Source organism: Gorilla gorilla, chromosome 13 (genome assembly GCF_029281585.2).
Source record: "Gorilla gorilla gorilla isolate KB3781 chromosome 13, NHGRI_mGorGor1-v2.1_pri, whole genome shotgun sequence".
NCBI lineage: Eukaryota > Metazoa > Chordata > Mammalia > Primates > Hominidae > Gorilla > Gorilla gorilla.
This window is the reverse complement of record NC_073237.2, coordinates 50,990,102-51,005,798: the sequence shown is the minus strand read 5'-3', so window position 1 is coordinate 51,005,798 and position 15,697 is coordinate 50,990,102. Positions and strand designations below refer to the sequence as shown.

Sequence of the window (15,697 nt, the reverse complement as noted above, 5' to 3'; positions counted from 1 at the left end):
AGAAACAATCATAAAATAAATGAGATTATTGGTATGCTAAGGCAATGTTCGAAATAGATGATAGATCTGCCAATGTTTTCATAGTACTAAATGGCAAATAAAATTTTATGATGACAGAGGCAAAGGATAAAAATGTGACTTTATAATTGTAGACCATTTTATATTGGTGATGAACTAATGAAGACATGGACGTGGATATTTCTTACTCTGTTTATTCACTCACTGTAAAGTTATTGGGAATATGATGTGCCAAGGAATGTGCTAGACAATGAGGATATGGAAAAAATAAGTCATTGTGGGAAAATGTGGTCTTGGGAATTAGAAAAAGTCAGAAAATCTTGGTCCCATAACTAGTAACTGTGTCTAAGACATTAAGAAAATTAACTGATGTCTCAGAATATAATTTTTGTCATCTGAAAAGGGAGAGTATTACCTACCTTGAAAGCTCATTGTGAAAATTAAATGAAATACTATACATGAAGTATTTCGTACTTGGTTGGTGTGCAGTATTTAATGCATGCCTGCTATAGTTTTAATTAGACCAAAGAATCACAGTTCAGTGAGAGAATGCGATACACCTATCTCTTGCAGGGTTCTTTGATTGCAGGCAACAGAAACTCAGGGGATCAACTAGAACACTGAAGAATCAGGCTTGAAAACAGAGGAAGAACTAGGCATATATGTAAGGATTTGGGTACCAGGAACTTCTCAACGGTTTTGGAGGGCACTGCTGGTGTACAAATGCATTTAAAATTCCCTCCTTCTTTTTGTATTTTTGTTCTCAAGATTGAAAGTCAGAGAGTGAGGAGAGGAGAAAGAGAGCCAGAGAGAGACAGAGAAAGGGGGAACTATGGATGCCACTATAAAATAAAGGGTGATGAGTGATTAATAACCCAAAGTCCACACAAAATATTATGTAACACAGAAACTGATTACAGTGCCATGAGTAGGGTTGCCTCCATGGACATGTCATTTTGCAATTACAAAGGGCCCTATGCCTAGCAGGCCCCACACTTTGTTTAATGTTCTGTGTCACCATTTTGAAATTCTTAATAATTTATGAACAAGGGGCTCCACATTTTCATTTTGCTTTGGCTGCACAAATTTCATAGCTGGTCCTGGTCCCACGTTCTAGAGTGGGGGTCTAGCGCTGTAGAAGCACAGAGAAGGGAGAACATCCAGGTAGGGATTCATACAAAGACCAAGGAAGGGTTCAAGGAATGAGAGTTAAAGTTTCAGGCAGAGGTGGCCACATGAAGAAATGGGAGAGGGCATTTAGATGATGAAAGCCTAGAAACAGAAGCCATCAGCAGTTCTTATTATGAAAGATATTAAGAACAGTTCTGGCATAATTTCCACTGAGTCATTCTCTTTAAGAGCCGTAAAGCAACTAAATTATGATTATAGATTGGAGAAAACTCCCTCTGTCTAGAAGTCTGCAAAACAACAGAGGAGGCCTGCAAGGACTATAGGCAGAATCCCACCAGAGCTAAAAAAAAAAAAAAGTGGTGTGTTTTTAGGCCACTAGAAACTTATGACTTAACTGTCATCTAGGTCTTCCTTCTACCCAGCCTCCTCCTGAAGTCACTGGAGTATGAGATGTCCCCAGTATAGAATCCTGTCTTCTTGGCACCGAGCTCATGTATTTATGGTAGTGCTTTTGAGTGGGACTGTGGGGTGAAGAAGCAGAGCAGTTTAGTTGCTTTCCATGTATTACTTTAGAATTTATGCAACTCTGCTTCTCAGTGTTCCCATAGACCATGACTTCTCCCATTCTTTTATCAAACGTTTTTATAGAATCTCAGGATTCTAGCTCAACTCTTTTCCAAGGCATGAAAATCCTTAATGTGCTCCTCCAGTTCATTCCAGTTTTCCTTTTTTTTTTTTCTTTTTTTTGAGATGGAGTCTTGCTCTGTCACCAAGGCTGGAGTGAAGTGGCACAATCTCGGCTCACTGCAGCCTCCACCTCCTGGGCTCAAGCGATTCTCCTCCCTCAGCCTCCCAAGTAGCTGGGACCACAGGTGCGCGCCATCATGTCCGGCTAATTTTTGTATTTTCAGTAGAGATGGAGTTTTGCCATGTCGGCCAGGCTGGTCTCGAACTCCTGACCTCAAGTGATCCACCTGTCTCGATCTCCCAAAGTGCTGAGATTACAGGCGTAAGCCACTGCGCCAGGCCTGGGTAGATTTAATTGTCAAAAAGTTCTTTCTATTGAGCTGAATTTGCCCTCTCTGTAACATTCACTAAGACGTGTTTCGGAGTCACCCAGATTAAGCCTGACTCCTCTTCCTTATGCAAATTGAAAACATGTTCTCTAATTACAGTGAAAATGTTATTTGCCCTGCCCCATTCCAGTGAGAAAACATGTATAAGATTTCCTTTAAAGAAAGCTTCTTAGAGTAGTTTGAGACTCTCCTATTAGCTGAATAGGATATGGTATGGTATGTTTCCAGGATAGCACAGACCTGGAAGTTTCCCCTACAGATTCACTTTGTCTTCTAAACTTCATACTCTCTATGGGAAACAACTTCTCCATTCCCTCTGTCATATGTAATGCACCAGGCACATATCCATCTGAAGCCGTTGCATGAGAGACAGAGCCAGTCACAAACACACTTGTGTCAGGAAGGATAGCCCAGACATTCGCCATCTGTGTCTCAGCTTTCTCCTGCTCTCTTCTTAGGTTGCTTGTCTAGGGACACACCCACACACTATTTCCCACCCACCCTGACAATGGGAAAATTGGCACATTGCACAATTTTTGAGAGAGGCCTATTGTACAAGATTTCCCCTGAATTATAGTGAGTTTTTTCAAGGATATGCTGGAGTATCATGCATTCAGATGGGTGAGTTGAAGTTAATCTACTCAATAGTAACAACAAAATCATCTTCAGGATGACTTTTGTTTGTTTGTTTTGTAGGGAAATCAAGTCAATGCCTACAGGCTTTTTTTCATGAGCATAAACATTCGTTGCTTAAAAGGGAATTCGAATTGTACATATTTGTATATTTTCCAGAGAGTCATATTGACCAAGGCCTCTTCTACAACCAAGAACTGAATACCATGTCTCCTTTTCTTGAGTTGCATGGCAATATGCTGCCTCTTAATGCTGAAACCAAAACCATGGCATTGTGCTCACCTAGCCCTTGAATATCAGTTTCAGGAATACAATAAGAGATCGCCCAATTTTCTTCCCTTGATCATCTCTTTCTCACTTCTTATGCTCTAATTTTCTTTGTACAGTTTTTTTGCACTTGATTATTTGATCCCTAGCCAAGGAAGAACTGTTTAATCAGGAAGGACTTAACTGGAATTGAGATGTTATCAGCAACAGATATAGAAATTCAGAGAATGTAAGGTAGAACTAATTATTAAAATAGAAGCTAGACTATTTATAGAGCACCTACGCTGAGCCATGCTCTCTGATGGGAATGAAGCATACGTTTTCTTTAATCCTGCCTTGCAACTCGCGGGCAGAAATTATACATTTTAAAGATAAGTAAAAAGTAAACTGAGGCCCCAAACATTTATATAATTATCGTCAATTCAGCTTGCTTTTAAATGGTGGAGGTAGGATTCAAAGACATTTGACCTAACTTCTAAAGTTAATGTTTCAAGTGAAGAAATGAATAAAAAATTCTGGTCTTGAAATACTTGGACTTGGCTGCATGTGATTTATACTGTCTTATGATGCTACAAGATGCAGTGTGCATGCATATATCACATTATTTCTGGTGTAATCTGGAATTCCTTTAGCTAAATATTGAAATTCTAAGATTTTATAATGGTGATCAAGATTTTGGTAACAAATGTCTTGCTTTAAACCATTCCAGATTGGATGACAAGGACATTTATATGTGGAGCTATAGTTGATTTTGCAACAGGGAACCATAATTTTTGTTAATTCTGCTTAATGCTGTTGGCATTGTCATTTGTTTTCTTGTAGCGAAGACTGAAAAAATTAAAACATATATTAAAATATATTTTGGATGTACACATTTATATCTGTTTATTTTTGTTGAAGAAAATATAGAGCTGTATTCAGAGGTAATCTTTAGCTTCAACTCCATTTACTATTTCAAAAGTCATTCACAGTGTCAAATCACAATGTGCTTCCCTTTTCTTTTTTTGGCCTAAGCATTCTATGTTTTCCTGTTCTTTTTTGCCTGCCTTAATAAAATAGAATGTCAGTCCTCTAAGGCTGACAATGCAGAGAGAATTAAAATATAGGTAGGATGGCCAGATTGGGCAACTATAACGTAGGTCCAGCAGGGCTGTCCCCTCTGTGAAGGAATTACTCATTCCTTGGCCACATTCGAGGGGGCTAGATTTGCTTTTATTAATTGAACTAGCAGGTGACAGCAGTAGAGTAATACAGACTTATCTAATACAACGCAAATAGAGGCTCAGAGATCCATCCCAGGGGGAGAGTCTCTATTACCAAATTTGGAGGATCCGGGCTTAGTATTCTTAGAGGAGCTAGTGGATTTTCTTGCTAGTATTACACCTGGCTAGTATGTAAGTATTAGAAGGTTAGTTTCCTTAGAAATGATCTAAAATAGGAATTATAGGCAAGAGAAGGAAAGGCTAAAAAGGCTAACATGTACTTTTTAAAAATCCAGGTTTTTCTTATTTCCCAAGGTCATTGGGAAATTCAAATCAGAACAAGATGTGAAATCACAATTCAAATAGTAAAGGATTAAACTAGCTGGTGACAAATAGATGTATATTATAGTCTGATTTAATAGTCATAAATCCTAATATCTGGTTGGAAAGCTTTTTTGGCTTTGCTTGTAAAATGTGTTGTTTGTGTTTATTGCTGGAGTTAGGTCATGGTGTGGCTGCTAGGACTCTGGGTTCTTAAGTAAGAGGAAGCTTACATTCTTCACAAGCTTCCCCACAATGTGACCTTAAATGCTGTATCATGTTTGCTATCTGAGATGTGATAAAAATGCCCATATAGGGTTTGGTAAGGAGCACATGAATTAATATACGGAAAGCACTTAGAAAGTAGCTTGGCTCAGGCTAAGTGCTCAGAATTGTTCTGTGTTATTTACCATTAAGCAGATAGAATATTAAATATTTTCAACACTCATCCATAAAAGTCTTTGGTGCTAAAGAACCTTTGTAGTGCCTGGGTATTTTACTTCCATGAAGACTTCAGCCGAGAAGCACTTTGTTCTGAATGGTGTTGATATTGAGGACAGTAGGCAGGGGAAAGGCATAACTTCAGCTCCCAAGAGAAAACTCCATGCACTTCTGTGCCTTGGTTAAAAAAAAAAAGATTAATTTAATTCTATGGAAGGGATTAAAATACTCTGGAGAGCCAAGAAGTTTGATTGTCCACAGAGAGGAAGCCATATATCCCTGAACACACATCTGTGGTCTGTCACAAACCAGGGTTGGAACTGCAGAACTCTTAGTCACCGTTGTTCCGAGAGAGCGAGGAATTGCGACTAGGGATTGTGAATGCAGCCTTAGGACATAGTTACACTCAGCTGTGTGGTGGTCCCAGTATTTCATGCTGTGGCACCTTGACTGGACATAGTGGCATTACATGTAGGAGGCAAATTCTCTCCAACATGAGGTGCTGAAACAACTTTCACACTTCTCAGTTCTTCTGCCCTGGTCTTCAGTTCCTCCGTGTTACTTTTTTCTTTGTAGTATCAATAGACATCTTCAGGGAACTTTTGAATTACTTTTAAAGATTTATGTTATAATAGATAACCAGACTTATAAATGATCTCTCAACTTTCCCTAATTTTATAGGAAAAGAAAGCAGGAAACTGTGACTAAATGAAGATCACAGAGCCAGTTGATCAGTGGGGAAGCTGCATCTGAAATCCAGGACTTCTAGATCCTGGGTCAACTGGTAAGCAGAAAGATCTACTAGTAACATACTGGATTTATTAGATAATAATATGATGTTGATTATTAAGGCAGTAAATATTTTTGAGTACTTATTATATACCAGCCATTGTTTTAAGTGCTTTTTATTTACTAATTCATATAGTTCTTTTCATAAGACTATGAGGGAGGTATTATCATTATTCCCATTTTACAGATGGATAAACTGACATATGGTGAGATTGAGTAACTTGCCCAAACTCACACAGGTATTAAGTCACATAACTAGGATTTGATTTCATATAATCTAACTACTGAGTCCATCCTTTTAAGTACACAGATTTGCTACATGTTATTTAATTCTGCCCACACATAGAATAACTTATTCCTATTAATCTGCTTTACTTTAAAAAAAAAGTCTACATCTTTGGATTATTGATTAGGAACCAAAAATTCATCAAAAACCACACATGCCCATTTTATACCTTTCATATAGTTAGCTATGTACACAGGAAACTTTTAAAAAAATTAATCCGTTTCTGTGTATATGTTAAGATCTACCACATAGAGGGCATTTCTCTGGGAAGGAGTGAGCAATACTCAGATTGTTAACATATTCTGGCCAATTAAGTTAACAAACAGTCATGCATAGAGTATCCACTTTTGAAAAAATATTGAAAGTTGAAATAAACTTGACACTCAACTGTACTCATCATAATCCAACTTAATTTTAATTCTGATTTTGAGGGCATGGCGAGTTTTGTAATGGCCTCCAGTCTTCCCTATTAATGTAATTTTACATTCCTAAGAAGGATGGATACAGAAGGGGTTGGCAATTAAACTGTCTTTAAATGATACTTCAGGAACTTGTGTATAAGTTATTTCATGTGACTATATCCTGGGGGTCCACTTTTTCTATCTGTCACTTCCTTACATTAAAAATGCAAAAGGTGAAACAAATTTGAGTTATTTAAGCCAAGTGATCTGTTGGAGACCCTGACATGAGAATTTACCTACACCTTTAATCTATATATATGCCACAGTGAGATTCACAAAAAGGGGAGAATAGTAGGAGATATTGTCTCAGTAATAAAAACATCAAACTTCATAAATGATAGGATTTGCACATGAGAACTAAAAATTCTGAATAACAACCAACATCTATCATCCACAAATTAGCAAGATAATATTTATGCTCCATATCCCAATACAAAATATTTTATATGTGGAAATTTGGTTTTCCTTCCCCAGACAGTATCCAGAGGTTATTATTTCTTTATTATTGTTGTAATTGTAATATTTTTACTCCCATTCCAAATACAAAACTCTCATTCAGCTCATCGTAATATAAAAAATGTCTGTGCAAAAATCCCATCTAAAGAGTTCTTTAGAAATTTGAATAAGATGCATACTCTAATTTTGCTATAGAATTGGTTTTTTAAAAAATGAAATACTGAGCATGATCAAAAATAATTATTTTCTTTGCAGGAGTAGTAATGCTAAAAACTTGCTGTATTCTTGCAGATCTCAAACTTCGACTCTATTCTTTATTTGGAATTTACCCTATAGCAAACTAAAAAATAACAATAGGGAACACACACACGGCACATATAGACAAAGAGACAACTTGCATTGAGGATCCAGTCATCCATCCCCGGAAGAGATGTAATCTATGTGTAACAATACTTAAATCAGCACGACATTTACAACACATATTAAGTGGTTTGTTATTTATTTCAAGACTTTAATTGGCACAATATATTAACAGCATTGTTGTAAGGGTTCCACTTAAGGCTTTATATTTTTTTTCCTAAAAAGAGAAAGAACAGGGAGAAAAGCAATCAACCAGTATTACACTGTTACCCCTGTTTTGTTATTCCTTTAGCCTGAATGAACTGTTAAAGTTGAAGGAAAAAAAAACTAGCTTCAGAAACCATATTTTAGATTCAATTCAATTTTATTAAACCCAGACCAGTGTTTTTTTCTGCCATTCTAATAGAACCTATTATGAGATTTTTTTTTTTTCCCAGGGACAAAAACAACACCAACTTTCCCTCCCTAAGAGCTTCTTATTGTTCATTTTCGTTGCTATTTGGAGAAAAAGCTCATTAAAATATTATGAAGCGCATAGCATAATTACGTGCCAGCCTTTGCCAATGAGGAACATCTGTAGCACAGTGTATGTATATTTATATTACAGTAAACTTGAGTGCAGACTCTCTCTTTCACCCCCTTCTTTACTTTGCCTCTGTTCTGCAATTCTTTGTCCTGACTACAGAACCCGGCAAATGTGTGAAGCGCACAGGCTACAGTGAGCGCATTGTCAGCCTCTCGGGGCTCCAGCGCCAAATGTTATTATTCTATCATTAGCCTGTAGCTCACGCCAGGGTAAACTGTGCTCTGCTAATGCCTCCAAACCTTTTTTGCTCTTTTTATTTCCCCAGTTATTTTTAAAATGTATCTTTTCCTTCGTTCGCTCTCTGGCACAGAAAGCTTTGCAAAGTGCATCCAACACACACCCAGTTCCCAAATTCGTGCTTCTCTTCCTTCTTTACATTATTCCACTTGCTTTAAAACCAAAGAACCTTGGGCATAATAAAAACATTGAGAGCTTGCCTATACCACAAATATTTGTGGAAAGCACATGGTGCCATTTTGCCAGACTACTCTTATTTGTTAAACTGAGTTAAGTGTAACGTGATTCCAAAAACTGCCTTTAGAATGAAAGAAAAGGCTTCTAAAGCCAGGGAGATAATTACCGCAATCTGGGTTACAGAAAATGCAAAACAAAGGAGCACAATCCCACTTTGTGTGTGTGTTGTGTGTGCGTCTTTTTGTTTTGTTTTGTTTTGTTTTGTTTTTTTTTCTTTGTTGATGTACCCAAACATGTAAATATTCCATGGCGTGTGTTGTACGAAGATGGAAATCAACCCGAATCTTTCACAGACATAACAAAACATACTCTGTAGTGGACAGTGGCATGTTTGTGGTGGGAATATCTTTTTAGGAGGGAGGGCTTTCTGTCTGTCTTTTTCTCTCCCCATCTAGCACACACACACCCAGGAGTTGCAGTTATCACTAGTTGCCAAGACTCTGACACCCAAGTACCCTTCACTTGAAACTGTCAATCTATTTTTGCACACATAAATAAACGTCGAGTTGCAAAGAATTAGGGTTCTAAAATATTTCATATGAATCCATAAACATGCTAAAGAATCTTCTAATTCCCCTCCCCCATGTTATTTTTATGGCGATTATTATGCTATCAGTCTCCCTATTGCTGGGAAGGTTGTCCTCTGGGATAGTTTTGTAGACCGGACCGTTCTCAGTTTTCCTTTCTTTGTCTGCCAATTGTTTCTAGATTGAAACCACTTTCTGAGAGAGACAATTATTACCATACGTGTATGTGTATGTAAATATTAATAATCATTGCATGTGTGTATATTTATGCATACAAAAATAAACACTATCCCCACACATATTTCTCATTTTTTAAGTACTAGTTCTTACTTCCATAAAACGATTTGTGTTCCCCAGTTTCTACTTCATAAAATGTACTTTATTAAAGAGAAAGAAAGCAAATCTTGTACATTTCCTTGCTTGATGTTTAGAGTAAGTGAACCTTGCAGGTCTGAGCTAAGCTTTTTGGTATGTTTTAGCTGAGTCCAGATTAGGGGCTGTAGGTTTCGAAACTAACATCATCCAGTTTTCTCAAAAACCGTCGTGGAAGTTCTCTCTTTAAATTTCATCTGGACTGTCTCTAAAAGCCCTAGCTGACCCCATCATGTCCTTCTTTTATTACTAAACATGCTTCTTTCTACATGCACAATGATATGGTATTTTTCAGGGCAAAAGGCAAAAATATATTAGGGGTTTCTTTCCTTCCAGATGTAGACATTTTGTCACCCAAAGAGCAACCAGAGGACGTAGAAAATGAACCTGATCTCAGATGAGACAAAATAGAGCATGTCACTAAGGTGCATGTAAGGATAAATCCATGCAGCTCTAGAAGCAGGATTTGGCAATAGAACTGTCCCATTGAGCCAAAAAGCCAGCCAGGGCATGGAAGCTTGTTATTATGGCTTGCTCTGTGAATAAGACCCGCAGGGAGGATGTGAAGGCTGCTTAGTGGGAAGCCTGTTTAGAATATGGGGAAGTAAAAAATGAAATGGGTCTTGAAGGATTCCGAGTCTAATCAGGCTGTGGATATTCCTAACCTTCTTAAAATCTAAAAAAAAAAAAAAAAAAAAAAGATAAAATTGCAATTATTTTTAATCCCCAAAGAAGATCATAGATCCCATCTTGAAATTCTGTTACATAAAAGACAGGTAGTTCTAAACATGGACATTTTTAAACTACCCATCAGAAACTGGGTGAGAAGCAGTGCATTGGAGTGAAAGCACAGTCAAGTACTCATGATTAGAAATTAGCACTAGGCAGGTCATGAGGGAGCTAAGGTGAACCACATTCACAATTTTGGTTAAGAAAGCCTAAAATGCTAACTATCACTATCTGAATGATGTTTAGCATTGTTGGCTCTTTTCTTCTGTGTCTTTCATTTTTGTTTCTAAACATAATTGAATTCTTTTTCTCTTCACTTAATATTAGATTGAACTATGTGACATTTACAGTTTGACATTTTTGACTTACAAAAATATAATTTATATAGTTCGGCCTAACAATTCTGATAATCTAATTTCTTGTGATTGTTAGAGTCCAGTATTACTTTTATTTTGTTTGTTTTGTTTCTTTTCCTCTGCTTCCACATTTAGTTATCCTTCATATTTTAATGCCTGTTGACATTTTGGAAAAGTGAGTATTTGGTTAAACGAAAAGAAACCATTTAAAACCTGTGTTTAATGTGCACTCTAAATTAGATCGTTTTCCCTTCAATTCTATTCAGAGGGCCTCTGTATAGAGCTCAGTTTTCCAGATCATTTGGCTACTGCACATATTAGGGCCAGGATGTCATTTTGATGGCCTCAAGGCCTCTACTTCTCTTCAAGTTTTGAAAAAAGGGCAACTTGATTTTAAAACTAATCCATGTAAAATAATTAGGGTCAGAGAGACAAATGTGTTCATAAGCTCTATTCCAGAAAGTGATCCTTTCATAAACTCAATTCTCCCGAGGGTGGGGAAGGGAGTTTCCATAAAGTATTGTCCACATGCTTCCTAACGTGTGGGAAAGGGAAAGAATGGCTCTTTCCTCCTCTGTTCTCTAAGAGGGGTCATGCATTCTGGAAAAAGATGTAGAGTGGTACAGGCTGAAAGCGGAGCGGAGAGGACACTGTTTCAAGATTCCTGCGCCAGCTCCTTCGTTGTTATAGAAGTTGGACTAAATAAAAGGGTAAGGACTATCTGAATGAGAATCTAAAATAGCCAGTGCTATGAGAGTTTATTCTAGTGAGAGATTTTCAGCGTGTTCTCCAGATTTTAGGGGAAGAAGACATGAATGGAGAAATTAAAGACCAGATGTGTTTTAACTCCTCTGTTGCAATTGGACAGCAGAAAAAGTGGAGCCCAACACACATCATCAGTTTAGGAATAGCAATCAAAAGGAGTTTTAAAAATTTTTATATAACATGGCACAAGTAATGTGTTCATAAAAATCCCAGTTCTATTTTACTTCCCTGGCATATAACAGCTTTAATTTATATTAGTTTAAAAAGTCATGTTGGCATAACTCCTGAATATGAGTTTTGCTTAAAAAATTTCCATAGCATCACCAGGAACTAAAAATATTAATCTTCATATATCTCAAAATAATAATAACGCATCTTTATAGTATTCTTTATAATTACTAAAACTAGAAAAAAATAATATTTATTTTGAAACCAATAGGTGGTGCTATAAATTTCCATATTTTAATTCAAAGCAATATGTTCATTTTACTTTCCATTCCTCAGCGGCATTAGAAATATTCCTAATTATCACAGTATGATTTTTTATGGCAAAAAAAATCCTGCAGTTAGCCACTGTGATCTGTCTCTTTTCCAACAGAAAACTGACTATAACTCAGAGTGAAAGATAAAGCGAATCTATATAATTTTTGACAGAAAAGTATATTTATGGAAACAGATCCATATATCATTCTTTGTGGTCTCTGTTTTTTTCCCGTAGTTCTTCAACTAATAGGAGTGCTATGGAAGAACATAATTTAAATGTTTGATTTAATATTTCATTGTATGAACTCTCCCTAGGTGCTAGATTTATATAAAAAGCCATAACCACAGTAGTGATAGATCACAATTCTGTATTGTGGACTCCCAGAATCATGGAACACAGCTTAGAGAACCTTAGAGATCAGGCAGCTGCAGATGAGACAATTGACAAAATAAAAGCCGAAAGTGCTAGAAATAGGCACTTGATATTTGTCATCATGGGAACCAAGATGTTTCTGGTATAAGAGAAGTTCTGAACATTCGAAGACACTGACAAATGAAAATCCAAATTCTATTGCATCTTTCAAGTGTAAATAGTATTTTCACACTGACATGTTTCCTTAATGTATATACCCTGAAGATATACATCTAAATCCTTTCCTTCTGTTAGAAAAGCTATGGAAATCTTTCACAACTTCTCTCTCTCTTTCTCTCTGTGTGTGTGTATGCATGTGAGTGCACACATGTTATAAAACTGGTATGTTGAAGAAACATAAGAAGTTCAATGAGATCTTGTAAAAATGCCAAAAAGGACTATGGCAGCTGCAACTAGCTGCAATATCAACCCTATCATTCCTCAAACATCTGGGTGATTTCCACCTCTCTTCTTCCAGATGTTTTGGTATCTTGTGGAGATAGCCTTAAACACTTGTCAGTATTGAATGAGCAGACTCGTTTCTTATTGGGAGATGTGTTTGTAGAAGACATTATAATTTGCAAATGATTACACTCTGTGCAGCAGACAGTTTCCTCCTTCCCACCGGGAGACCTTTCTGCGCTGGCTAGTTATTTCCTGCTTCCCCAAGGCTTGCTTTTCTCTGCCCTTCAGGGATCAGCTGCCTCCTCCTGGCTTAGCTGGTAGAGATTGGACTGAACCAACTGTTAAATAGTCATTTTTATATTCAAAAAATATTTTATAATATTTAAGATATAAAAAAGAGGAAAGCATGTCTTAAGAGTAGAAGTAAGAGTCTCTTAGGAGACATTAATAGAAATGCGGGAAAAGGAGTTGAGATCTTATTCTATGCTATGCTGCACAAAATTCAACTGGAGCATTATGTTCAAGACTGAGCACCGCATTTCAAAATGGGTTTTGACAAATTAGGGCACAACTGAATGGAAGTAGCAAGAATGATGAAGAGACATGATAAGCCATATGAAAAATGGTTTAAGGAACTGCAGACTTTTAGTTTGAATAAGAGAATATTGGTGAGGTTTAGTAGGGTTGGATATGATAACTGTCTCCCAGTAATTGACAAGCTGTCATATGGAAAAGGCATTAAAGATATTTGATGTAATTTTAGCATACTTATCAAGGATTAATAGAAAGAAGTTGCCATTTGGCATCTGATTTCACTGTCAAGATATTAACATGAGATGTAAATAGCTTTCTTTCACTATTATAAAGTGAAATACAACACAAAATGAATCCAGCTATAAATTGAAGTGAAATAGACTTAAATAAGCATGGCGTGTTTGGGCACAATAGCAAAAATAAACTTCTTAAAAATTGATCTATTCAGTAAATATTTATTGTACACCTATTATGTACCAGGTATTTTTCTAGGCAGAGGAAATAAAGCAGTGGACAAAATAAAGTTTTTGCTCTTACAGAGCTTTCACTTGTAGCTGAGGGGTATGGAGTCAATAAATAGAGGAACAAAAATATGCAATATGTCAGGTGCTAAGTGCTATAAAGAGAAAAGGATAAAGTGGTGGAGTGCTATTTTGGATAGAGAAATTGATCAACACTACCTGTACATTTGAGGCAGAGGCTGATGAGAGCGGATCACAGAAAATGTTCCAGTAGAGACTGGTTAATCAATTTGGGAGGGATAAAGTATTGGCACATATTTCTTTCTGTGCTTGTCTACCCCACTAGCTTATACATTTATTTTGAGCATGGGTAAAATGGGATGAGTAATACATATTTCTTCACATCTAACACTTACTACCTGCTACACTGGGGTGGAGTGAAAAGTCTAAAGGGAATTAGACATTGGATATATTGCATGACCTTGAAAGTCCCCAATCAATGACATATAATTAATTTCCTTTGTAAGCATTCACTCTCTTCCTTCTCTTTTCTCAAGTCTACATCTTCCCTTTCTTCTCTAAGCCCTGGACTAATACAAGAGTATTAGTTTGATTTTTTACTATTGCAAATATGTAAGACCTTCAGTGCTACGATTGATAAAAAGAAGTGTAAGGAAGATAAAGTTGCACAGAAAATCATCTAATCCCTCTAGTCTCAGTTACTTTCAATGCGGGACTCCCTTCCTGACACTTCTTATAAAAATAGGAATGGTGATTCAGCTTTTTTGCAGGGGAACACAACTTGTTTAATTAGGATTAGATTCAGCTGCATGGAAATTAAATCTAAATAACTGTGGCTTAAAAACTAAAGGTTTCATTCTCTCGTAAAAATATCAGACGTTGGAGATACAGTGCAGATAAGGCAGTAGTATAAAATCTTCAGAGATCCAGCATCCTTTGAGGATTTCATCACACCTAGAGTGAGGCTGTCTTGTCTATATTGTCCTAGGAGTTGCTGGAGGGCCAGTCAACCATATGAATTTGAACTTACAAAAATGAACACTAATATCTGAATTACTTTCATCTGCTTTTATGTAAGCATTTCTATTTAGTAAATGAACTTGGATGTTAAAAATTATGGTGAATACTAACCTCTTTAACAGACAAGAATTATGAGACCCAGAGAAGTTAAGTACCTTGCTTGAGACCCCAGAGCTAGCTATTGATGGGAAGAAAGGAAAACTTAAAACTCCTGATCACATGTGTCCCATTTTCACTGTTAGGAGAGTCAGTATCTTATCCAAATCACATGTAACAGTGAGCATAGAAGAGCTGAGAAATACCGCACCACTGAATCTACCCACCAGACTACGCATACCTTCAGTGTTCAGTAAATATTATCATCTACTTTAATGGTGAGGAATATTAGAAAATAATGATATACTCCATCTGCAGCAACATCACACTGTTTTGAAACAACTTGACACCAGGACAACAGGAGAAAGTATAGGAGATGCTGTTTCTGGGAGCATAAGAATAACACTAATGTACCTTTAAGAAAGTGCCATTCAGTTACTGCACCAATTTGTTCTGAAACATCCTTCTTTTGCCCTTCTTTTATTTCCTTGTTTCAAAGAATTTTCAAAGATGTTTGGAAATGTGGCCCGTTAGCTATAGCAGCCATGAAGATGTAGGACAATTGATTTGGTAAGATGATATGACAATTGCTTCTTTAATATCAAAGCTATTAGAGAAAATCAGGGCTTTGCCTTTATATGATATCTGAGTAATGCAAGCCATTAAAATACAGCCTCCATGAAAACTGGGCAAAATGGTTTCAAATAGGGGTTGAATATGTTTGAAACAGAGAAATTTGACAGAATCAGTTCCTATTTTGTGTATAGTTGAACTGATTGAATTACTATTTCTGCCTAGAACCACAGAAGCTCAAGAGACTCCAGGGCCTAAACCACAAACAATGGCTCTTTTGTCTAAGAGGAACCCATGGTGGGGCTATTACACACAAACATGTGTGATTTCAACCTAGAGCAGAATAATTAAGAATTCAGCTTCAGTCCAGAGCAGCTTATGCATCTGCCTACAGGCACTCAGCCCAAACCTTGATATAAGAATAGAACATACTACCACACAT

General features: G+C 36.8%; 1 long non-coding RNA gene across 3 annotated transcripts in view; it reads left to right on the top strand.

Moving 5' to 3' along the window:
• The window catches only part of LOC109028251 (uncharacterized), a 58,105-nt gene that overhangs the window by 2,876 nt on the left and 39,532 nt on the right, over positions 1-15,697 (top strand). Inside the window, exons 1-4 of one of the 3 annotated variants that reach the window (XR_002007269.3) lie at positions 5,461-5,588; positions 5,771-5,873; positions 7,879-8,027; positions 15,182-15,252. This is a non-coding gene — a long non-coding RNA (uncharacterized lncRNA). Of the gene's footprint in view, positions 1-5,460; positions 5,589-5,770; positions 5,874-7,878; positions 8,028-11,070; positions 11,196-15,181; positions 15,253-15,697 lie in introns of those variants that run through there. The other 2 variants (XR_010130200.1, XR_008668264.2) reach the window with 2 other exon arrangements.